Source organism: Oncorhynchus gorbuscha, linkage group LG06, assembly GCF_021184085.1.
Source record: "Oncorhynchus gorbuscha isolate QuinsamMale2020 ecotype Even-year linkage group LG06, OgorEven_v1.0, whole genome shotgun sequence".
NCBI classification, from domain to species: Eukaryota; Metazoa; Chordata; class Actinopteri; order Salmoniformes; family Salmonidae; genus Oncorhynchus; species Oncorhynchus gorbuscha.
Window position 1 is genome coordinate 90,417,462 of NC_060178.1, and position 23,725 is coordinate 90,441,186.

Consider the following 23,725-nt stretch of genomic DNA (forward strand, 5'->3'; position numbering starts at 1 on the left):
GGCAGCAATTTCCTTCCATTTCACCCTCTGCCCAAAGAAACACACACACCACAGGCAGGAGGAAGAACACGGTTAGGCACACACACACACCGCAGGCAGGAGTCCTGTCTTTGATCCTGCCACCTCTTTCACCTGGAAGGGAGAGAGGGAGAGGGAGAGGGAGAGGAGGAAGAGATGAGCTAGAGAGGACGAAGAAAGAAGGAAGAGAGGAGCTAGAGAGGAGGAAGAGAGGAGGAAGAAAGGTGCTAGAGAGGAGGGAGAGAGGTGGAAGAGAGGAGCTAGAGAGGAGGAAGAGAGGAGGACGAGCGGTGCTAGAGAGGAGGAAGAGAGGAGGAAGAAAGGTGCTAGAGAGGAGGAAGAGAGGTGGAAGAGAGGAGCTAGAGAGGAGGAAGAGAGGAGGAAGAGCGGTACTAGAGAGGAGGAAGAAAGGTGCTAGAGAGGAGGAAGAGAAGAGGAAGAGAGGTGCTAGAGAGAAGGAAGAGAGGAGCTAGAGAGGAGGAAGAGAGGAGGAAGAGAGGAGCTAGAGAGGAGGAAGAGAGGTGCTAGAGAGGAGCTAGAGAGGAGGAAGAGAGGAGCTAGAGAAGAGGAAGAGAGGAGCTAGAGAGGAGCTAGAGAGGAGGAAGAGATGAGCTAGAGAAGAGGAAGAGAGGAGGAAGAGAGGAGCTAGAGAGGAGGAAGAGAGGAGCTAGAAAAGAGGAAGAGAGGAGCCAGAGAGGAGGAAGAGAGGAGCTAGAGAGGAGGAAGAGAGGAGGAAGAGAAGAGCTAGAGAGGAGGAAGAGAGGAGCTAGAGAGGAGGAAGAGAGGAGCTAGAGAAGAGGAAGAGAGGAGCTAGAGAGGAGGAAGAGAGGAGGAAGAGAGGAGCTAGAGAAGAGGAAGAGAGGAGCTAGAGAGGAGGAAGAGAGGAGCTAGAGAAGAGGAAGAGAGGAGGAAGCGAGGAGCTAGAGAGGAGGAAGAGAGGAGCTAGAGAGGAGGAAGAGAGGAGCTAGAGAGGAGGAAGAGAGGAGCTAGGGAGGAGGAAGAGAGGAGCTAGAGAGGAGGAATAGAGGAGGAAGAGAGGAGCTAGAGAAGAGGAAGAGAGGGGGAAGAGAGGAGGAAGAGAGGAGGAAGAGAGGAGCTAGAGAGGAGGAAGAGAGGGGGAAGAAAGGTGCTAGAGAGGAGGAAGAGAGGTGGAAGAGAGGAGCTAGAGAGGAGGAAGAGAGGAGGACGAGCGGTGCTAGAGAGGAGGAAGAGAGGAGGAAGAAAGGTGCTAGAGAGGAGGAAGAGAGGTGGAAGAGAGGAGCTAGAGAGGAGGAAGAGAGGAGGAAGAGCGGTACTAGAGAGGAGGAAGAAAGGTGCTAGAGAGGAGGAAGAGAAGAGGAAGAGAGGACGAAGAAAGGAGGAAGAGAGGAGCTAGAGAGGAGGAAGAGAGGAGGAAGAAAGGTGCTAGAGAGGAGGAAGAGAGGTGGAAGAGAGGAGCTAGAGAGGAGGAAGAGAGGAGGACGAGCAGTGCTAGAGAGGAGGAATAGAGGAGGAAGAAAGGTGCTAGAGAGGAGGAAGAGAGGTGGAAGAGAGGAGCTAGAGAGGAGGAAGAAAGGTGCTAGAGAGGAGGAAGAGAAGAGGAAGAGCGGTGCTAGAGAGAAGGAAGAGAGGAGCTAGAGAGGAGGAAGAGAGGAGGAAGAGAGGAGCTAGAGAGGAGGAAGAGAGGTGCTAGAGAGGAGGAAGAGAGGTGGAAGAGAGGAGCTAGAGAGGAGGAAGAGAGGAGCTAGAGAGGAGCTAGAGAGGAGGAAGAGAGGAGCTAGAGAAGAGGAAGAGAGGAGCTAGAGAGGAGGAAGAGAGGAGCTAGGGGGAGGAAGAGAGGAGCTAGAGAAGAGGAAGAGAGGAGGAAGAGAGGAGCTAGAGAGGAGGAAGAGAGGAGCTAGAGAAGAGGAAGAGAGGAGCTAGAGAGGAGGAAGAGAGGAGCTAGAGAGGAGGAAGAGAGGAGGAAGAGAGGAGCTAGAGAGGAGGAAGAGAGGAGCTAGAGAGGAGGAAGAGAGGAGCTAGAGAAGAGGAAGAGAGGAGCTAGAGAGGAGGAAGAGAGGAGGAAGAGAGGAGGAAGAGAGGAGCTAGAGAAGAGGAAGAGAGGAGCTAGAGAGGAGGAAGAGAGGAGCTAGAGAAGAGGAAGAGAGGAGGAAGAGAGGAGCTAGAGAGGAGGAAGAGAGGAGCTAGAGAGGAGGAAGAGAGGAGCTAGAGAGGAGGAAGAGAGGAGCTAGAGAGGAGGAAGAGAGGAGGAATAGAGGAGCTAGAGAGGAGGAAGTGAGGAGGAAGAGAGGCGCTAGAGAAGAGGAAGAGAGGGGGAAGAGAGGAGGAAGAGAGGAGGAAGAGAGGAGCTAGAGAGGAGGAAGTGAGGAGGAAGAGAGGCGCTAGAGAAGAGGAAGAGAGGGGGAAGAGAGGAGGAAGAGAGGAGGAAGAGAGGAGCTAGAGAGGAGGAAGAGAGGGGGAAGAAAGGTGCTAGAGAGGAGGAAGAGAGGTGGAAGAGAGGAGCTAGAGAGGAGGAAGAGAGGAGGACGAGCGGTGCTAGAGAGGAGGAAGAGAGGAGGAAGAAAGGTGCTAGAGAGGAGGAAGAGAGGTGGAAGAGAGGAGCTAGAGAGGAGGAAGAGAGGAGGAAGAGCGGTACTAGAGAGGAGGAAGAAAGGTGCTAGAGAGGAGGAAGAGAAGAGGAAGAGCGGTGCTAGAGAGAAGGAAGAGAGGAGCTAGAGAGGAGGAAGAGAGGAGGAAGAGAGGAGCTAGAGAGGAGGAAGAGAGGTGCTAGAGAGGAGCTAGAGAGGAGGAAGAGAGGAGCTAGAGAAGAGGAAGAGAGGAGCTAGAGAGGAGCTAGAGAGGAGGAAGAGATGAGCTAGAGAAGAGGAAGAGAGGAGGAAGAGAGGAGCTAGAGAGGAGGAAGAGAGGAGCTAGAAAAGAGGAAGAGAGGAGCCAGAGAGGAGGAAGAGAGGAGCTAGAGAGGAGGAAGAGAGGAGGAAGAGAGGAGCTAGAGAGGAGGAAGAGAGGAGCTAGAGAGGAGGAAGAGAGGAGCTAGAGAAGAGGAAGAGAGGAGCTAGAGAGGAGGAAGAGAGGAGGAAGAGAGGAGCTAGAGAAGAGGAAGAGAGGAGCTAGAGAGAAGGAAGAGAGGAGCTAGAGAAGAGGAAGAGAGGAGGAAGCGAGGAGCTAGAGAGGAGGAAGAGAGGAGCTAGAGAGGAGGAAGAGAGGAGCTAGAGAGGAGGAAGAGAGGAGCTAGGGAGGAGGAAGAGAGGAGGAAGAGAGGAGCTAGAGAGGAGGAAGAGAGGAGGAAGAGAGGAGCTAGAGAAGAGGAAGAGAGGGGGAAGAGAGGAGGAAGAGAGGAGGAAGAGAGGAGCTAGAGAGGAGGAAGAGAGGGGGAAGAAAGGTGCTAGAGAGGAGGAAGAGAGGTGGAAGAGAGGAGCTAGAGAGGAGGAAGAGAGGAGGAAGAGCGGTGCTAGAGAGGAGGAAGAAAGAAAGGTGCTAGAGAGGAGGAAGAGAGGTGGAAGAGAGGAGCTAGAGAGGAGGAAGAGAGGAGGAAGAGCGGTACTAGAGAGGAGGAAGAAAGGTGCTAGAGAGGAGGAAGAGAAGAGGAAGAAAGGTGCTAGAGAGGAGGAAGAGAGGTGGAAGAGAGGAGCTAGAGAGGAGGAAGAGAGGAGGACGAGCAGTGCTAGAGAGGAGGAATAGAGGAGGAAGAAAGGTGCTAGAGAGGAGGAAGAGAGGTGGAAGAGAGGAGCTAGAGAGGAGGAAGAAAGGTGCTAGAGAGGAGGAAGAGAAGAGGAAGAGCGGTGCTAGAGAGAAGGAAGAGAGGAGCTAGAGAGGAGGAAGAGAGGAGGAAGAGAGGAGCTAGAGAGGAGGAAGAGAGGTGCTAGAGAGGAGGAAGAGAGGTGGAAGAGAGGAGCTAGAGAGGAGGAAGAGAGGAGCTAGAGAGGAGCTAGAGAGGAGGAAGAGAGAAGCTAGAGAAGAGGAAGAGAGGAGCTAGAGAGGAGGAAGAGAGGAGCTAGAGAGGAGGAAGAGAGGAGCTAGAGAAGAGGAAGAGAGGAGGAAGAGAGGAGCTAGAGAGGAGGAAGAGAGGAGCTAGAGAAGAGGAAGAGAGGAGCCAGAGAGGAGGAAGAGAGGAGCTAGAGAGGAGGAAGAGAGGAGCTAGAGAGGAGGAAGAGAGGAGGAAGAGAGGAGCTAGAGAGGAGGAAGTGAGGAGGAAGAGAGGAGAGAAGAGGAAGAGAGGGGGAAGAAGGAGGAAGAGAGGAGGAAGAGAGGAGCTAGAGAGGAGGAAGAGAGGGGGAAGAGAGGAGCTAGAGAAGAGGAAGAGAGGAGGAAGAGAGGAGCTAGAGAAGATGACGAGAGGAGGAAGAGAGGAGCTAGAGAAGAGGAAGAGATGAGGAAGAGAGGAGCTAGAGAGGAGGAAGAGAGGGGGAAGAGAGGAGGAAGAGAGGAGGAAGAGAGGAGCTAGAGAAGAGGAAGAGATGAAGAGAGGAGGAAGAGAGGAGGAAGAGAGGAGCTAGAGAGGAGGAAGAGAGGGGGAAGAGAGGAGCTAGAGAGGAGGAAGAGAGGAGCTGAGGTAAAGGAAGATGGTAATAGCTGTATAAGACAGTCTATTACCTGCATTATTGGCTGGGTGGAAATGTTGCCAAAATTGCTTCCATCTATCCAACTGTGTAAGATCTACAGGAGTTGCTAGGGTGTAGGGACTAGGAGTGGCTAGAGAGTAGGGACTAGGAGTCAGGAATCATCTTAACTATATAAAAACACCCCAGTGTCCGCATTAAAGCTAACCGATCTACTGAACGCTGAATGACCAACATACCTACCCAGTCGTTAAACATATACATGTACCCAGTCGTTTGGTTGAGTACAAATGTATGCAATAGAATATCATGACTACATCATTTCAATAGCACATAATGGATATCTCTTAACAGGATGTTCTACTGAAAAGCATGGATGATCGGTCAGACAGGTTGAGGACTGAGTCAGTCATATCCATGGTAGCCTATTGAGCTTCCATGGTAGCTTATTGAGTTTCCATGGTAGCTTATTGAGTTTCCATGGTAGCCTATTGAGTTTCCATGGTAGCTTATTGAGTTTTCATGGTAGCTTATTGAGTTTCCATGGTGGCTTATTGAGTTTCCATGGTAGTCGATTGACTCTGTGGTTAATTGGTTGATTGATGCATTGATTAGAAATAGCACCCTGGTTTTAATTGGCAATAAGCAGGAAGAAGATTTATGAGCTTGGCTCAGACTGGTCGATTGACCAGGAGATAAGATGGTGGATTCATCTGAAAGGTTGATCGATGACAAGGAGAACAATAGAAGCACCTAGAACCAATATAACCATTTCCAAGCCTCTCCTGATATAGGGCCTACCATTCGACACCGAGAGCCTACCATTATTTAGACAACCTCAGTACGTGTATATGTGTATCTGTCTCGGCTCATAATTCCAGAATGTGTTAATGCTATTGGCTGGTTCAAGGATTACCACACAAATATAACCAAATGTGGATGGTGTTTTAAGTCTATTTATATTGAGTTGACAATTGGTGATCCCCAAGGTTCTATACTTGGTACTGTACTCTTTATTATTTGTATAAGTAAGTTCCTGCATTCATTGAAGTAGTGAGGGGAGAACTCACCCAACTTCAGATCACAGAAGGAGCTATGCTACATGACAAGATAAAAAATATCTAGTCTAATTTACAGGAATTCACTCACAGTAGAAGAAACTAACGTAATGTAGTCTCATCATTAGACACGTTTTAATGTAGGCTACTACACTATAAGGTGTAGGGCAGGATGATAGCTGAGGCGTTTAGAGATGTTACATTCACTCCTCATGAAAACTTTATGAATGCTCTGTGGGTCCAGAATATGAATGTGATACGCAAATTGGATGGTGGAGTTGCAAAGACCGAGTTATCCTGCACTGAATCTACCTAAATCTAACCTATGCCTATAGCCCTTAAATGGCTATATCTGCCATTAAGAAAATTGATTAAATAAAAGAATGTAGGCAATAGTGCATGATGGTAGCTTGTAATACATTGGGTGTCTTGGTGGGAAAAGAAAAGCATTTACCTCTCCATTCCCACATTCTCTCCTTTTTCTCTCTCTCAACTTCCTCTCTCCCTCTCTCTCTCTCTCCCTCTCTCCCTTCATTGTTCAGTCTTGTATTACACCCCTTCTAATGGCCCCAAACTGACCATTGCTCCTCAGCCATGGACGGACGAACACACACACACACACACACACACACACACACACACACACACACACACACACACACACACACACACACACACACACACACACACACACACACACACACACACACACACACACACACACACACACACACACACACACACACACACACACACAGAAGAGAAAGGAATGGTAAAGAACCACCCGAATTATAATAACTTTCAGAGAAGTCAACTGGACGGCGGGATGGACGATGGGATAGAGGAAGGGTTGGAGAATTAGAGGGAGGGGTGGAGGTAGAAGAGGGAAGAAGAAGATATGAAACTCATTGTCTCAGACTGATGACCTGTGCCACAGGGTCAACTTCCTGGTCTGGGGAGAGAGGGGGCTGCTGGGAGACATTTCTCACCCTGGGTATGTGCTGATATATCAAATCAAATGACATGTTATTAGTCACATGCACCAAATACAACACCTTACAGTGAAATGCTTACTTATGAGCCCCTAACCAACAATGCAGTTGAAAAAAATATGAGTAAGAATAAGAAATAAAAGTCATTAAAGTAAAATAACAATAGCGAGACTATATACAGGGGGATACCGGTACAGACTCAATGTGTGGGAGCACCCGCTAGTTGAGGCAATGTGTACATGTAGGTAGAGTTATTAAAGTGACTATGCATAGATGATAACAACTGAGAGTAGCAGCGGTGTAAAAGAGGGGGGAGGGACAATGCAAATAGTCTGGGGAGCCATTTGATTAGATGTTCAGGAGACTTATGGCTTGGGGGTAGAAGCCTCTTGGACCTAGACTTGGCGCTCCAGTACCGCTTGTTGTGCGGTAGCAGAGAGAACAGTCTATGACTTGGGTGGTTGGAGTCTTTTAGGGCCTTCCTCTGACATCACCTGGTATAGAGGTCCTGGATGGCAGTGATGTACTGGGCCGTACGCACTACCCTCTGTAGTGTCTTGCGGTCGGAGGCCGAGCAGTTGCCATACCAGGCAGTGATGCAACCAGCTCTTGATGGTGCAGCTGTAGAACCTTTTGAGGATCTGAGGTCTGTCAAATCTTTTCATTCCCCTGAAGGGGAAAGGGTTTTGTTGTGCCCTCTTCATGACTGTCTTGGTGTGCTTGGACCATGTTAGTTTGTTGGTGATGTGGACACCAAGGAACTTGAAGCTCTCAACCTGTTCCACTACAGCCCCGTCGATGAGAATGGGGGTGTGCTCGGTCCTCATTTTCCAGTAGTCCACAATCATCTCCTTTGTCTTGATCACGTTGAGGGAGCGGTTGTTGTCCTGGAACCATACGGGCAGGTCTCTGACCTCCTCTCTATAGGCAGTTCCGTCGTTGTCGGTGATCACTGTTGTCATTGTTGTCATCAGCAAACTTAATGATGGTGTTGGAATCGTGCCTGGCCATACAGTCATGAGTGAAGAGGGATTACAGGAGGGGATTAATCTTCCACGTAGATCATCAATTTTATTTTCCTAAAATTGCATGTTTGCTAGCAGAATGGAAGGCAGTAGGGGTTTATTCGATCGCCTACGAATTCTCAGAAGGGAGCCCGCCCTTTGGCCCCTTTTTCTCCGCCTTCACTTCATGCAAATCACGGGGATCTGGAAAAAAAGGATGAGTAATCGCAGTTTTGATGCCTAGAAGTTATTTTCGGTCATAAGCAACATTATGTACAAAATACGTTTTTTAAAAGTTACAAACAACACAAACAACGCAAAGAATGCGTAAAACGTCAGCCTTGTTCTCTTATCATGAAAGCCACAATCTGGGAAATTATTTATCAGCTAAACAAATGATAGGCCATAAAGCTGAGGGATGGGGCTGAAGAAATGTAACCAACTTTAACAGTAGAACTAAACTCACAAGCTATTTTCTAGGTATTATGCCAAAAGACGTCTTTAAAAATCTCAGTCTAGAGTAGACAGGGGTCACTGCAGACTGAAGGGGTAGGATCTGTGTTTGTCTGATGCCCTGAGGCCTGCTTCTCCCCAAGGACTCCCTTTCTTCATGTCCTCATGACGGGGTTGTGACAGACCGACCAGGACTGACCAGGACTGGTGTTAATAGTCTCCATCATAGCCTCCATCTTTCACACGCAACCACTCAGACATTGTTGACACTGGGTAAAGAGAGAGAAATGTTGCACACAGACAGACACACACACATGTGACAACCTGAGAGCACATACACACACACAAACAAACAAACAAACATAAAGCCAGGGGTAAAGTACTGGTGAAAGTCATGAAGGCTGGTAGATGTGGAGAGGAGCTAATATTGGCTTTCTCTCAATAATACTTTTTCTAACTGCAACTCGTCTTCCCTGCTGATTGCTCGCTCTCTCTCCCTTCTTTATCTCTCTCTCCCTTCTTTATCTCTCTCTCCCTTCTTTATCTCTATATCCCTTCTTTATCTCTCTCCCTTCTTTCTCTCTCTCCCTCTCCTTTCTTTATCTCTCTCCTTCTTTATCTCTCTCCCTTCTTTATCTCTCTCCCTTCTTTCTCTCTCTCCCTTCTTTATCTCTCTCTCCCTTCTTTATCTCTCTCTCCCTTCTTTATCTCTATATCTCTTCTTTATCTCTCTCCCTTCTTTCTCTCTCTCCCTTCTTTATCTCTCTCTCTCCTTTCTTTATCTCTCTCCCTTCTTTCTCTCTCCCTTCTTTATCTCTCTCCCTTCTTTATCTCTCTCTACCTTATTTCTCTCTCTCCCTTCTTTCTCTCTCTCCCTTCTTTGTCTCTCTCTCCCTTCTTTATCTCTCTCCCTTCTTTCTCTCTCTCCATTCTTTATCTCTCTCGCCCTTCTTTATCTCTCTCTCTCTCAATCTCTTCCATCCCTCCCTCACTCACTGATAGAGTGGGGGATACTCCCCTGTCTCTGGTGTTGCTGTTTACTCCCCCAGGAACCTCTCTGCCATCCCTCTCTTTAGAGAGAGTAAAACAGAAGAAAGCTGGTGAAAACGGCAATGATAAACACCCACAAAAACAGAACTATCACAGACACAGTACCACCACAATAAGAAAAGCTCTCATTCTCCTACAGTTAGAGATAATCACTCTTGTCTCTGTCCCGAATGGTACCCTATTACCTATATTTTTAACTAGAGTTGACCATATCCCAGTGCACTAAATAAGGAGCCATTTGGGATGCGGATTACGTCTCCTCATCTATAAAACATGCAGGTAGAAGTAAACTGGCAGTTTGCACGTTTAGTAATGTCTGGGGATGTCGAGAGATCAAGTATTCTTGGGCCTGGCATCTGTCTCGCTCTCTTTCACAAAACACAGTCACTGGCCATAGTCATACTGTATTTAGTATGTTATGGCATAACATAACACATTAATAGACTGAGGGTATAATATTGATTTTCACCCCCATTTTGCCATCAGAATAGCCTTAATTCAACAGGGAATGGACTACAAGGTGTTGAAAGCGGATGCTGGCCCATGCTGACTCCAATGCAGTTGTGTCAAGTTGGCTGGATGTCCTTTGGGTGGTGGACCATTCTTGATACACATGGGAAACTATTGAGCATGGAAAAAACCCAGAAGAATTGCAGTTCTTGACTCACTCAAACCAGCGTGCTTGGCATTTACTCTCATACCCTGTTTAAAGTTTGTCTTTCCCATTCACTGTCTGAATAGCACACATACACAATCTATGTTTCAATTGTTTCAAGGCGTACATTTTTTTCTTTTACCTGTCTCCTTCCCTTCATCTACACTGATTGAAGTGGATTTAACTAGTGACATCAATACGGGATCATAGCTTTCACCTGGATTCACCTGGTCAGTCTGTCATGGAAAGAGCAGGTGTTGCTAATGTTTTTACACTCGTTGTAAACTGGAATGACACTCACTCACGGTTGCATGAAAAGAGGTGTGCACAATTAACACTTTTTTGGTTACTACATGATTCCATATGTGATACACTGCCGATTTTACAGGTTTTCCTACTTAGCATGTAGAGCATGTAGAGGTCTGTAATTTTGATCATAGGTACACTTCAACTGTGAGAGACGGAATCTAAAACAAAAATCAAGAAAACCACATTGTATGATTTTTATGTAATTAATTTGCATTTTATTGCATGACATAAGTGTCTGATACATCAGAAAAGCAGAACGTAATATTTGGTACAGAAACCTTTGTTTGCAATTACAGAGATCATACGTTTCCTGTAGTTCTTGACCAGGTTTGCACACACTGCAGCAGGGATTTTGGCCCACTCCTCCATACAGACCTTCTCCAGATCCTTCAGGTTTCGGGCTGTTGCTGGGCAATACGGACTTTCAGCTCCCTCCAAAGATGTTCTATTAGGTTCAGGTCTGGAGACTGGGTAGGCCACTCCAAGACCTTGAGATGCTTCTTACAGAGCCAGTCCTTAGTTGCCCTGGCTGTGTGTTTTGGGTCGTTGTCATGCCGGAAGACCCAGCCACGACCCATCTTCAATGCTCTTACTGAGGGAAGGAGGTTGTTGGCCAAGATCTCGCGATACATGGCCTCATCCATCCTCCTCTCAATACGGTGCAGTCGTCCTGTCCCCTTTGCAGAAAAGCATCCCCAAAGAATGATGTTTCCACCTCCATGCTTCACGGTTGGGATGGTTTTCTTGGGGTTGTACTCATCCTTCTTCTTCCTCCAAACACGGCGAGTGGAGTTTAGACCACAAAGCTCTATTTTTGTCTCATGAGACCACATGACCTTCTCCCACTCCTCCTCTGGATCATCCAGATGGTCATTGGTAAACTTCAGACGGGCCTGGACATGCGCTGGCTTGAGCAGGGGGACCTTGCGTGCGCTGCAGGGTTTTGATCCATGACGGCGTAGTGTGTTACTAATGTTTTTCTTTGAGATTGTGGTCCCAGCTCTCTTCAGGTCATTTACCAGGTCCTGCCGTGTAGTTCTGGGCTGATCCCTCACCTTCCTCATGATCATTGATGCCCCACATTTACATTTACATTACATTTAAGTCATTTAGCAGACGCTCTTATCCAGAGCGACTTACAAATTGGTGCATTCACCTTATGACATCCAGTGGAACAGTCACTTTACAATAGTGCATCTAAATCTTAAGGGGGGATGAGAGGGATTACTTATCCTATCCTAGGTATTCCTTAAAGAGGTGGGGTTTCAGGTGTCTCCGGAAGGTGGTGATTGACTCCGCTGTCCTGGCGTCGTGAGGGAGTTTGTTCCACCATTGGGGGTTCAGAGCAGCGAACAGTTTTGACTGGGCTGAGCGGGAGCTGTACTTCCTCAGTGGTAGGGAGGCGAGCAGGCCAGAGGTGGATGAACGCAGTGCCCTTGTTTGGGTGTAGGGCCTGATCAGAGCCTGGAGGTACTGAGGTGCCGTTCCCCTCACAGCTCCGTAGGCAAGCACCATGGTCTTGTAGCGGATGCGAGCTTCAACTGGAAGCCAGTGGAGAGAACGGAGGAGCGGGGTGACGTGAGAGAACTTGGGAAGGTTGAACACCAGACGGGCTGCGGCGTTCTGGATGAGTTGAAGGGGTTTAATGGCACAGGCAGGGAGCCCAGCCAACAGCGAGTTGCAGTAATCCAGACGGGAGATGACAAGTGCCTGGATTAGGACCTGCGCCGCTTCCTGTGTATAATCTCCCCACGAGGTGAGATCTTGCATGGAGCCCCAGACCGAGGGTGATTGACCTCATCTTGAACTTCTTCCATTTTCTAATAATTGCGCCAACAGTTGTTGCCTTCTCACCAAGCTGCTTGCCTATTGTCCTGTAGCCCATCCCAGCCTTGTGCAGGTCTACAATTTGAACCCTGATGTCCTTACACAGCTCTCTGGTTTTGGCCATTGTGGAGAGGTCAGAGTCTTTTTGATTGAGTGTGTGGACAGGTGTCTTTTATAAAGGTAACGAGTTCAGGTGCAGTTAATACAGGTAATGAGTGGAGAACAGGAGGGATTCTTAAAGAAAAACTAACAGGTCTGTGAGAGACGGAATTCTTACTGGTTGGTAGGTGATCAAATACTTATGTCATGCAATGAAATGCAAATTAATTACTTAAAAATCATACAATGTGATTTTCTGGATTTTTGTTTAAGATTCCGTCTCTCATAGTTGAAGTGTACCTATGATAAAAATGACAGACCTCTACATGCTTTGTAATTAGGAAAACCTGCAAAATCGGCAGTGTATCAAATGACTTTGACTGGTACTGTATATATATTTGCAAAAATATATATTGGAAGTGATGCAGACAATTACTCTGATGGAAGCTATCTGCAATATTAAAGCTGACCCCCATAAAAAAATACAGTGGCTTAGTGGGGCCGTGTCTTTCAGTTCGTTATTTTTGGCCACTCGTGAGTCATGGCTCTGTTACTGTGGTGGTACCCTTTAAAGGTAAAACTAACTTTTTTCTAAAGGCATGCTTTGTACCTGTAGACTATATGAAAGAAAGGTACTATCTGAAGTATGAACTGGGGTACAATTATTTGCCTAGAACTAAAGGTACAAAGGATGTACCTTATAGTGTACAACTACATTGACAAGCGCTTGTACCCCTTTAAGAACAAATCTAAACCTTAATTTTTTAGAGGGCAGAGAGAGAGATGGAGAGAGAAAGAGCAAGAGAGAGAGCAGAAAGAGCAGAGAGAGAGACAGCGACTGTACGGAATGAATCATCATAAAAGGCAACAGGCCCTGTGCTTTTTATTCTAAAATAAGGTGTACGTACCAAATGGCACCGTATTCACTATTTAGTGCACTACTTTTGACCAGGACCTCTGGTCAAAAGTAGTGCACTATATAAAGAAAAGGGTGCCATTTGTGACAAAAACAAGGTGCCTGGAATTGCTCCAAGATGCAATAGGACAGCAGAGTTTAAAATAAAATCTTATCCTACAATGTCCAAAGTACACACTAAAAAATGAGGGTTTTTCAAGGGTTCTTGGGTGGAACCATAATGGTTCTTTGTTGTCCATAAAAGGGTTATTTTCTCTTTTAGTTATAATTCAAATGTAGGGGAGGCGGGTCGTCAGAATATTTTTTAAGTTGTTATCCTCTACAGGATCGGTCCCCTCCCCACGGGACGGTTAAGCTAACAAGAACATTTGTGAGTAACAAGAACATTTCCCAGGACATATCTGATATGGGCAGAAAGCTTCAATTCTTGTTAATCTAACTGCACTGTCCAATTTACAGTAGCTATTACAGTGAAATAATACCATGCTATTGTTTGAGGAGAGTGCACAGTTATGAACTTGAAAATCTATTAATAAACCAATTAGGCACATTTGGGCAGACTTGATATGACATTTTGAACAGGAATACAATGGTCCATTGGATCAGTCTAAAACTTTGCACATGCACTGCTGCCATCTAGTAGCCAGAATCTAAATTGATCCTAACCTTGAATAATAGATTGTGGCCTTTCTCTTGCATTTCAAAGATGACGTATTAACTTTTACCAGAACTAATGTGTTCTATTCTCCTACATTAATTTCCCATTTCCACAAACTTTAAAGTGTTTCCTTTCAAATGGTTTCAAGAATATGCATATCCTTGCTTCAGGTCCTGAGCTACAGTCAGTTAGATTTAGATTTGGTCCGATCCTTAAGAGGTTTTTAAACAAATCAAAACATATTTTCTATTTGAGATTCTTCAAAGTAGCCACCCTTTGCCTTGATGACAGCTTTGCACACTCTTGGCACAATAAAGTAGAGGGCAAAGACAAATCAAGACAAAGGGTGGCCATATTTTGATTTGTTTAACACTTTTATTGGTTACTACACAATAATTGTTTGGTTACTACAATTATTTCATAGTTTTAATGTCTTCACTATTATTCTACAATGTAGAAAATAGTAAAAAGAAAGTTAATCCTTGAATGAGTAGGTGACCAAACCTTTGACTGGTACTGTATATAAATGTGATATTTCCGTTTTTTATTTTTAATAAATGACCAAAAATGTATAAAAAGCCGTTTTTGCTTTGTCATTATGGGTTATTGTGTGTAGATTGATGAGGAAAAAATATTTAATACATTTTAGAATAAGGCTGTAACGTAACAAAATGGGGGAAAAGTTAAGGGGTCTGAATACTTTTTGAAGGCACTGTGTAATAGAATATTCAGAAAATAAAATATGCTCGTGCTGGCATATTTACAATCCACTCAAAAGCAATCTTCTGGTATTGTTTTCATTATTCCACTGTTGATACAGTCCCAAAATAGTTTGCATGTCTGCAGTCAAGTTTTCAAGACATGGGATTTTCAAGAACCAAATATCACTTGCCACATCATCATGATGATGCAATTGCAGAGTTCACATGCTAGTAACTTTCAGAGTTTCCTAGTTCCGATTAGCATGTGAACGCGGCAATAGCTTGAAAGTCCTATATCTTGAAAACTTGACTGCTGACATGCAAAACATGTTGGGACTGTATCAACAGTGGACTAATGAAATTCGGAGATTTCCATACCCAACTACAACATTTTCCGTCAAGATAGAACTGCCAAAGCGGGAGGAGTTGCAATCTACTGCAGAGATAGCCTGCAAAGTTCTGTCATACTTTCCAGGTCTATACACAAACAGTTCGAACTTCTAATTTTAAAAATGTATCTCTCCAGAAATAAGTCTCTCACTGTTGCCACCTGCTATCGACCCCCCTCAGCTCCCAGCTGTGCCCTGGACACCATTTGTGAATTGATCGCCCCCCCATCTAGCTTCAGAGTTTGTTCTGTTAGGTGACCTAAACTGGTATATGCTTAACACCCCGGCAGTCCTACAATCTAAGCTAGATGCCCTCAATCTCACACAAATCATCAAGGAACCCACCAGGTACAACCCTAAATCCGTAAACATGGGCACCCTCATAGACATTATCCTGACCAACTTGCCCTCCAAATACACCTCCGCTGTTTTCAATCAGGATCTCTGCGATCACTGCCTCATTGCCTGTATGCGCTATGAGTCCGCGGACAAACGACCACCCCTCATCACTGTCAAACGCTCCCTAAAACACTTCTGCGAGCAGGCCTTTCTAATCGACCTGGCACGGGTATCCTGGAATGATATTGACCTCATCCCATCAGTCGAGGATGCCTTGTCATTCTTTAAAAGTAATTTCACTCAAGACCTGACTGCTCTTGACCAGCATAAAAACATCCTGTGGTGGACTGCAAAAGCATCGCAGTCCCCGCGATATGCAACTGTTCAGGGAAGTCAGGAACCAATACACGCAGTCAGTCAGGAAAGCAAAGGATAGCTTTTTCAAGCAGAAATGTGCATCCTGTAGCGCTAACTCCCCCCCCCATCCCACCGTACCTTCTCCACTGTGCAATCCGGTTTCCGAGCCTGTCACGGGTGCACCTCAGCCACGCTCAAGGTACTAAACGATATCATAACCGCCATCGATAAAAGACAGTACTGTGCAGTAGGTTTTTCTAATGACTGCCTCGCCTGGTTCACCAACTACTTTGCAGACAGAGTTCGGTGTGTCAAATCGGAGGGCATGTTGTCCGGACCTCTGGCAGTCTCTATGGGGGTACCATAGGGTGCAATTCTCTTGCCGACTCTTTTCTCTGTATATATCAATGATGTCGCTCTTGCTGCGGGCGATTCCCTGATCCACCTCTACGCAGACGACACCATTCTGTATACTTCTGGCCCTTCCTTGGACACTGTGCTAACTAACCTCCAAACGAGCTTCAATGCCATACAACACTCCTACCGTGGCCTCCAACTGCTCTTAAACGCTAGTAAAACCAAATGCATGCTCTTCACCCATTCGCTGGCCGCAACTGTTCGCCCGACTAGCATCACCACCTTGGATGGTTCCGACCTAGAATATGTGGACAACTACAAATACCTAGGTGTCTGGCTAGACTGTAAACTCTCCTTCCAGACTCATATTAAACATCTCCAATCCAAAATCAAATCTAGAATCGGCTTTCTATTTTGCAACAAAGCCTCATTCACTTAAGCCGCCAAACTTACCCTAGAAAAACTGACTATCCTACCGATCCTCGACTTCGGCGATATCATATACAAAATAGCTTCCAATACTCTACTCAGCAAACTGGATGCAGTCTATCACAGTGCCATCTGTTTTGTTACCAAATCACCTTATACCACCCACCACTGCGACCTGTATGCTCTAATCGGCTGGCCCTCGCTACATATTAGTCGCCAGACCAACTGGATCCAGCTCATCTTTAAGTCTATGCTAGGTAAAGCTCCGCCTTATCTCAGTTCACTGGTCTCGATAACAACACCCACCCGTAGCACACGTTCCAGCAAGTATATCTCACTGATCATCCCCAAAGCCAACACCTAATTTGGTCGCCTTTCCTTCCAGTTCTCCGCTGCCAGTGACTGGAACGAATTGCAAAAATCGCTGAAGTTGGAGACTTTTATTTCCCTCACCAACTTTAAACATCAGCTATCTGAGCAGCTAACCGATCGCTGCAGCTTTACATCGTCCATCTGTAAATAGCCCACCCAATCTACCTCATCCTCATACTGTTTTTATTTTATTTACTTTCTGCTCTTTTGCACACCAGTATCTCTACTTGCACATGATCATCTGCTCATTTTTCACTCCAGTGTTAATCTGCTAAATTGTAATTATTCACTCCTATGGCCTATTTATTGCCTACCTCCTCATGCCCTTTGCACACACTGTATATAGACTTTATTTTTTCTACTGTGTTATTGACTTGTTTATTGTGTTATTGGCTTGTTAATTGTTTACTCTATGTGTAACTCTGTGTTGTCTGTGTCACACTGCTTTTCTTTATCTTGGCCAGGTAGCAGTTGTAAATGAGAACTTGTTCTCAACTAGCCTACCTGGTTAAATAAAGGTGAAATAAAAATAAAATAAAATACAATACCAAAATATAGTTTTTGAGTGGATTTTTCTTTCAAATTAAGGCGAGATTTCCTTTCACAATATGTTTACATGCAGTAGCATAAGGTTGTGATTGAGGAACCAGATGGTGTTTGGAGTCGGAGTCTAAATCCAGTTTGCCATAATGACATACAGACATGCATGCACACACGCACACAAACACAGTTTGACATAATGATTCTCTCTAGGAAAAGGCTAGTACATCCCTACTAGACTGACAGCTCCTAAACTCTGAAACATACACACACATCCCACTAGTCATTTTTTTCTTCTCAGGACGGATTCTCTCCATTACGGAAATAACTGATGAATTCCACAAGTTAATTTGATAACATGTGACAAAATGTGAAGCAACATGATAAAAAAACTACAGGTGAGAACATGACCTCATGTAAAATAAATGTGACAACATGGGGATGCAAAACTTCAACAGCACACCACGGTGTCACGCCCTGGTCGTAATATATTGTGTTTGTCTTCATTTATTTGGTCAGGCCAGGGTGTGACATGGGTTAATTGTGGTGTGTTTTGTCTTGGGGTTTTGTAGGGTGTTGGGTGTGTGGCTTAGTGGGGTTATCTAGCAAAGTTTATGGCTGTCTGGAGTGGTTCTCAATCAGAGGCAGGTGTGTATCGTTGTCTCTGATTGGGAACCATATTTAGGCAGCCATATTCTTTGAGTGTTTTGTGGGTGATTGTTCCTGTCTTTGTGTTTGCACCAGATAGGGCTGTTTCGGTTTTCACATTTCATTATTTTGTAGTATCTTAATGTATAGTTTTTTCCTTCATTAAAATATCATGAATCATCATCAAGCTGCATTTTGGTCCGACTGTCCTTCACCACAAGAAAGCCGTTACAGAATCACCCACCACAACTGGACCAAGCGGCGTGTCAACAGACAGCAGAAGCAGCTAAAGGAACGGACATGGGAGGATGAATTGTTCGGAGAAGGACCCTGGGATCAGCCTGGAAAACATCGCCAAAGAAGAACTGGAGGCGGAGAGAGCTGAGAGGCGCTGATATGAGGAGAAGCAACAGCGGCAGCAGGAGCAACAATATCGGGACTACACTACTTGGGAGGAAATAGACTGGAGCAGGGCGAAGCAGGTTATCGGAGAATGGAGTTGGCTAAGCAGGCATGGTGGCGCGGATGGAAAACCGAGAGTCAGCCCCAAAAATGTATTGGGGGGGGCTCAGGGAGAGTGTGGCAGAGTCAGGAGTCAGACCTGAGCCAACTCTCCCTGTTTATCGTGAGGAGCCAAGGAGGAGACCAGAACCAGAGCCGGTGTTAGAGGTGAGCGAAGCAGAGACTGTGAAGGAGTTAATGGAGAAATTGGAGGAGAGAGTAATGAGGGAGTTGCTAGTTTGGTGCTTTAGGTACGATATTCATCTGACGGAGCGTGTCGGGATTTGATGGCACCTGGGTCAGCGCTCCATACTCGTCCTGAGGTGCGTGTTAGTCGGCTGGTGAAGATTGTTTCAGTCTCACGCACCAGGCCTCCTGTGCACCTCCCTAGCCTTGCACGTCCTGTGCCAGTCCTACTCTCAGGCTCTCCAGTACGCCTTCACGGTCCGGTCCATCCTTTGCCACCTTCACACACCAGTCCTCCGGTGGCAGTTCCCCGCACCAGGCTTCCTGTGCGTGTCCTCGGTCCAGCACCACGCACCAGGCCTTCAGTGCATCCCGCCTGTTTAGCGCTGCCAGAGCCTTTCTCCTCTCCTGCGCTCCTGGAGCCTCCTGCCTGTTCAGCGCTGTCGGAGCCTTTCTCCTCTCCTGCGCTGTCGGAGTCTCCCGCCTGTTTAGCGCAGCCAGAGCCATCCTCTACAGCGCTGCCGGAGCCTCCCGCCTGTTCAGCGCAGCCAGAGCCTTCCTCCTCTACAGCGCTGCTGGAGTCTCCCGCCTGTTTAGCGCAGCCAGAGCCTTCCTCCTCTCCTGTGCTGCCGGAGTATCCCGCATGTTCAGCACTGCCAGGGCCTTCCTCCTCTACAGCGCTGCTGGAGTCTCCTGCCTGTTCAGCGCAGCCAGAGCTGCCAGCCTGCATGAAGCAGCCTGAGCTGTCAGTCTGCATGGAGCAGCCTGAGCTGCCAGTCTGCATGGAACAACCAGAGCTGCCAGCCTGCATGGAGCAGCCAGAGCTGCCAGCCTGCATGGAGCAGCCAGAGCTGCCAGTTTGCATGGAGCAGCCAGAGCTGCCAGTTTGCATGGAGCAGCCAGAGCTGCCAGTTTGCATGGAGCTGCCAGTTTGCATGGAGCTGCCAGTCTGCATAGAGCTGCCAGTCTGCATAGAGCAGCCAGAGCTGCCAGTCTGCATGGAACTGCCAGATGCCAGTCTGCATGGAGCAGCCAGAGCAGTCTGCATGGATCCGAGCTGCCAGTCATGGAGCAGCCAGGCATCCGCCAGTCAGCCAGGATCTGCCAGTCAGCCAGGATCCGCCAGTCAGCCATGATCTTCCAGATCCGCCAGTCAGCCATGATCTTCCAGATCCGCCAGGCAGCCAGGATCCAGGGTGTTGGGTGTGTGGATCAGTGGGGTTATCTAGCAAAGTCTATGGCTGTCTGGAGTGGTTCTCAATCAGAGGCAGGTGTGTATCGTTGTCTCTGATTGGGAACCATATTTAGGCAGCCATATTCTTTGAGTGTTTTGTGGGTGATTGTTCCTGTCTTTGTGTTTGCACCAGATAGGACTGTTTCGGTTTTCACATTTCATTATTTTGTAGTATCTTAATGTATAGTTTTTTCCTTCATTAAAATATCATGAATCATCATCACGCTGCATTTAGGTCCGACTCTCCTTCACCACAAGAAAGCCGTTACACACGGACCCTACCACGGATCGGACCAAGATGCAGCGTGGTAGGCGTACATCTTTATTTTATTGATGACACCGAAAAAACAACAAATACAAAACTAAATGCACAGTTCTGTAGGGCTGGAAAGTTAACCCACTGTTCCTAGGCCGTGATTGAATATAAGAATTTGTTCTTAACTGACTTGCCTAGGTTAAAGGTTAAAAATATGTATATGTTTTGGAATACTTCATGTGGAAGTTAAATTACTAATGTGCAATGGTGTTTTTGGAACACTTCACATGAGATATTGAAGGAATTCGACTATCTGGCATGGGTTGCCCCAGTTTGCACCGGGTGAAAAGTGATTGCATAAGTTTTGGAACCGGGCTGCCTCCTGGCGTGAGTCAGGTTGTAACGTCGTTCGTCTGTTGAATGAAGAGAGTCAGACCGAAATGCAGCGTGTAGGTTACTCATGACTTTAATGAAAATATATCGCGGTACATGAAATAACTGATATAAGAAAAACAACAAACGGAACGTGAACTAATTACAGCCTATCTGGTGACTAACACAAAGACAGGTACAAACACCCACAAAATACAACGCGAACTCAGGCTGCCTAAATACGGTTCCCAATCAGAGACAACGATAAGCAGCTGACTCCAATTGAGAATCGCCTCAGGCAGCCAAGCCTAACTAGACACACCCCTAATCATACACAATCCCAAATACTACAAACCCCAATACGAAAACACAAAATATAAACCCATGTCACACCCTGGCTACCCAAACATATACCAAAAACACAAAATATAATGACCAGGGCGTGACACAGGTGCTCCGTTCAAAGCCCACGGCGAAGTCAGCTCAGAACAAAAGTGACGTAGCCTAGAATAAGCACGCAGAGTAGTGAGTAGGATTCTGTGTTTTCACATGCAACAGTGATTATCAAAAGCAAACACGTTTTATCTGCCTTCCCAATGAAAACTAGTTTTTAAATTGTAGTTTTGTGGTTTTCTGTAAGGGTGAGGACCATGTTAGGATGTATGTAAGATGTACTCAAGACATTTGTTTTTACCAGTCGTCAGGATGTCACATGATGGTCTCAGATGGTCCCAAAGCATTATAATTAAAGTAATGGTATGGTAGTTTTAAAGTAAGTGCTACGCTGTTCATCTAAAATATGACCCCACCTGGGATTTGAGGTGCACTGATCTTTCTGCTGCACCCCAAAGTCTGTAGCATTCTCAGAATTCCCCTACACAATCATTACCTATAATACACATCTGCACTTAGCAACAGCGTACCATCCGACTGCTATTTTACTTAGCAGTTCATCTAACTATCCTCTCATCAAGGCTTTAATTAACTTATCTCATCAATTTGAGGGTTTTCTGTATAGCTGTCTAATGTTGGTGTGGCATATTATTCTGTTTTAATGTCACACCTGAATCACTATGATAAATATAATAGTTTTTCTTCAGTGTATTTTTAACAAAGCGGAGATGTACAAAGTGTAGGAATACAGGTGAAATCAGCCATAAACACAGTCGTGGTGGCATAGCAGAAATATCAGAACGCTGTGAACCAAGAGGTTAAGTTTAAATCCCAGGTGAGGACACTGAATAATAATTACTGTATAAATAAACATGCACAATGTAGTCATTTATGTCTAAGTGTGTCACATATGTTAAGTTAAAAACACTGCATATTAATAGCACTGTGTATGTATCATAACGACACATTATTGTTGTCTAAAAACAAGTTTTCACATGTGAAATGTAATGTGAAGTGTTCCAAAAAAACATGATTTCGCATGTGATCATGCATCATGTGATTTTCCACATGTGAAATCATGTGGTGTTTCCGTAAGGGCTGTCAGTAATGTTCTTTCTCTTCTTCTGTTTATTTGTAGATACTGGACGAGGCAGCAGGTTCAGGGGGATATATGTAACCATTTGTTTTGCATATCACAGTAGTTATTACCCCGAAAAAAAGAAAGCCGCTCCCTGTGCGTTAGTCTACACCTTTTTCTCCCTGAGTATTCATTACACGAATCTATTAACAATCTCTGTCATATCCATAGACCCGGTAGCGTAGCAGGTAATTCAGGTTGCTTGTAACCAAGAGGTTCACTCCAAAGTATTCAGAATACAGCAGCATACAGTACTGTCCCTTAAAGCAATAAGACCTTAATCGAGCTCTAAAAATACAGCAACTTTTTGTATATTTACCATATTTTCACTGCAACCAGTAGCCGGGACATTTTTATAGGTCCAATGCAGCTGTTTTATCTCAATAGCAAATAATTTCTGGGTAACAATTAAGCACCTTAGCCTAATGTGATTGTTTCAAATTAAAATGGCAAAATATAAACCAAAATAGCTTCTTACCACAGCGCAATTTCTCAAGCAAGAATATTGCTTGGTCTGTCTGGGGGGAGGGGCAAACTGAAAACTAGCTGTTATTGGTAGAAAGGTTTGGAAAACTTATTTGTATGTGTCTTTAACAGTGTAATGAAGAACCATCTGGTTGTAACAGTGTAATGAAGAACCCTCTGGTTGTAACAGTGTAATGAATTACCCTCTGGTTGTAACAGTGTAATGAAAAACCCTCTGGTTGTAACAGTGTAATGAAGAACCCTCTGGTTGTAATAGTGTAATGAATAACCCTCTGGTTGTAACAGTGTAATGAAGAACCCTCTGGTTGTAATAGTGTAATGAAGAACCCTCTGGTTGTAACAGTGTAATGAAGAACCCTCTGGTTGTAACAGTGTAATGAAGAACCCTCTGGTTGTAACAGTGTAATGAAGAACCCTCTGGTTGTAACAGTGTAATGAAGAACCCTCTGGTTGTAACAGTGTAATGAAGAACCCTCTGGTTGTAACAGTGTAATGAAGAACCCTCTGGTTGTAACAGTGTAATGAAGAACCCTCTGGTTGTAGCAGTGTAATGAAGAACCCTCTGGTTGTAACAGTGTAATGAAGAACCATCTGGTTGTAACAGTGTAATGAAGAACCCTCTGGTTGTAACAGTGTAATGAAGAACCCTCTGGTTGTAACAGTGTAATGAAAAACCCTCTGGTTGTAACAGTGTAATGAAGAACCCTCTGGTTGTAACAGTGTAATGAAGAACCCTCTGGTTGTAACAGTGTAATGAAGAACCCTCTGGTTGTAACAGTGTAATGAAGAACCCTCTGGTTGTAGCAGTGTAATGAAGAACCCTCTGGTTGTAACAGTGTAATGAAGAACCCTCTGGTTGTAGCAGTGTAATGAAGAACCCTCTGGTTGTAACAGTGTAATGAAGAACCCTCTGGTTGTAACAGTGTAATGAAGAACCCTCTGGTTGTAACACTGTAATGAAGAACCCTCTGGTTGTAACAGTGTAATGAAGAACCCTCTGGTTGTAACAGTGTAATGAAGAACCCTCTGGTTGTAGCAGTGTAATGAAGAACCCTCTGGTTGTAACAGTGTAATGAAGAACCCTCTGGTTGTAGCAGTGTAATGAAGAACCCTCTGGTTGTAACAGTGTAATGAAGAACCCTCTGGTTGTAACAGTGTAATGAAGAACCCTCTGGTTGTAATATAATATATATAATAATATATAATAATAATAATATATGCCATTTAGAACCCTTTTATCCAAAGCGACTTACAGTCATGTGTGCATACATTCTACGTATGTGGTCCCGGGTAACCCAACCCTGGCTTTAAAGCGCCATGCTCTACCAACTGAGCTAACAGTGTAATGAAGAACCCCTGGTTGTAACAGTGTAATGAAGAACCCCTGGTTGTAACAGTGTAATGAAGAACCCTCTGGTTGTAACAGTGTAATGAAGAACCCTCTGGTTGTAAC

General features: G+C 45.5%; 1 protein-coding gene across 1 annotated transcript in view; it reads right to left on the minus strand.

Annotated features, from left to right (window-relative positions):
- Positions 1-23,725, minus strand: part of macrod2 (mono-ADP ribosylhydrolase 2) — a gene marked incomplete at its 3' end in the record, with an annotated part of 1,344,506 nt that overhangs the window by 1,259,053 nt on the left and 61,728 nt on the right. The window lies entirely within an intron of this gene.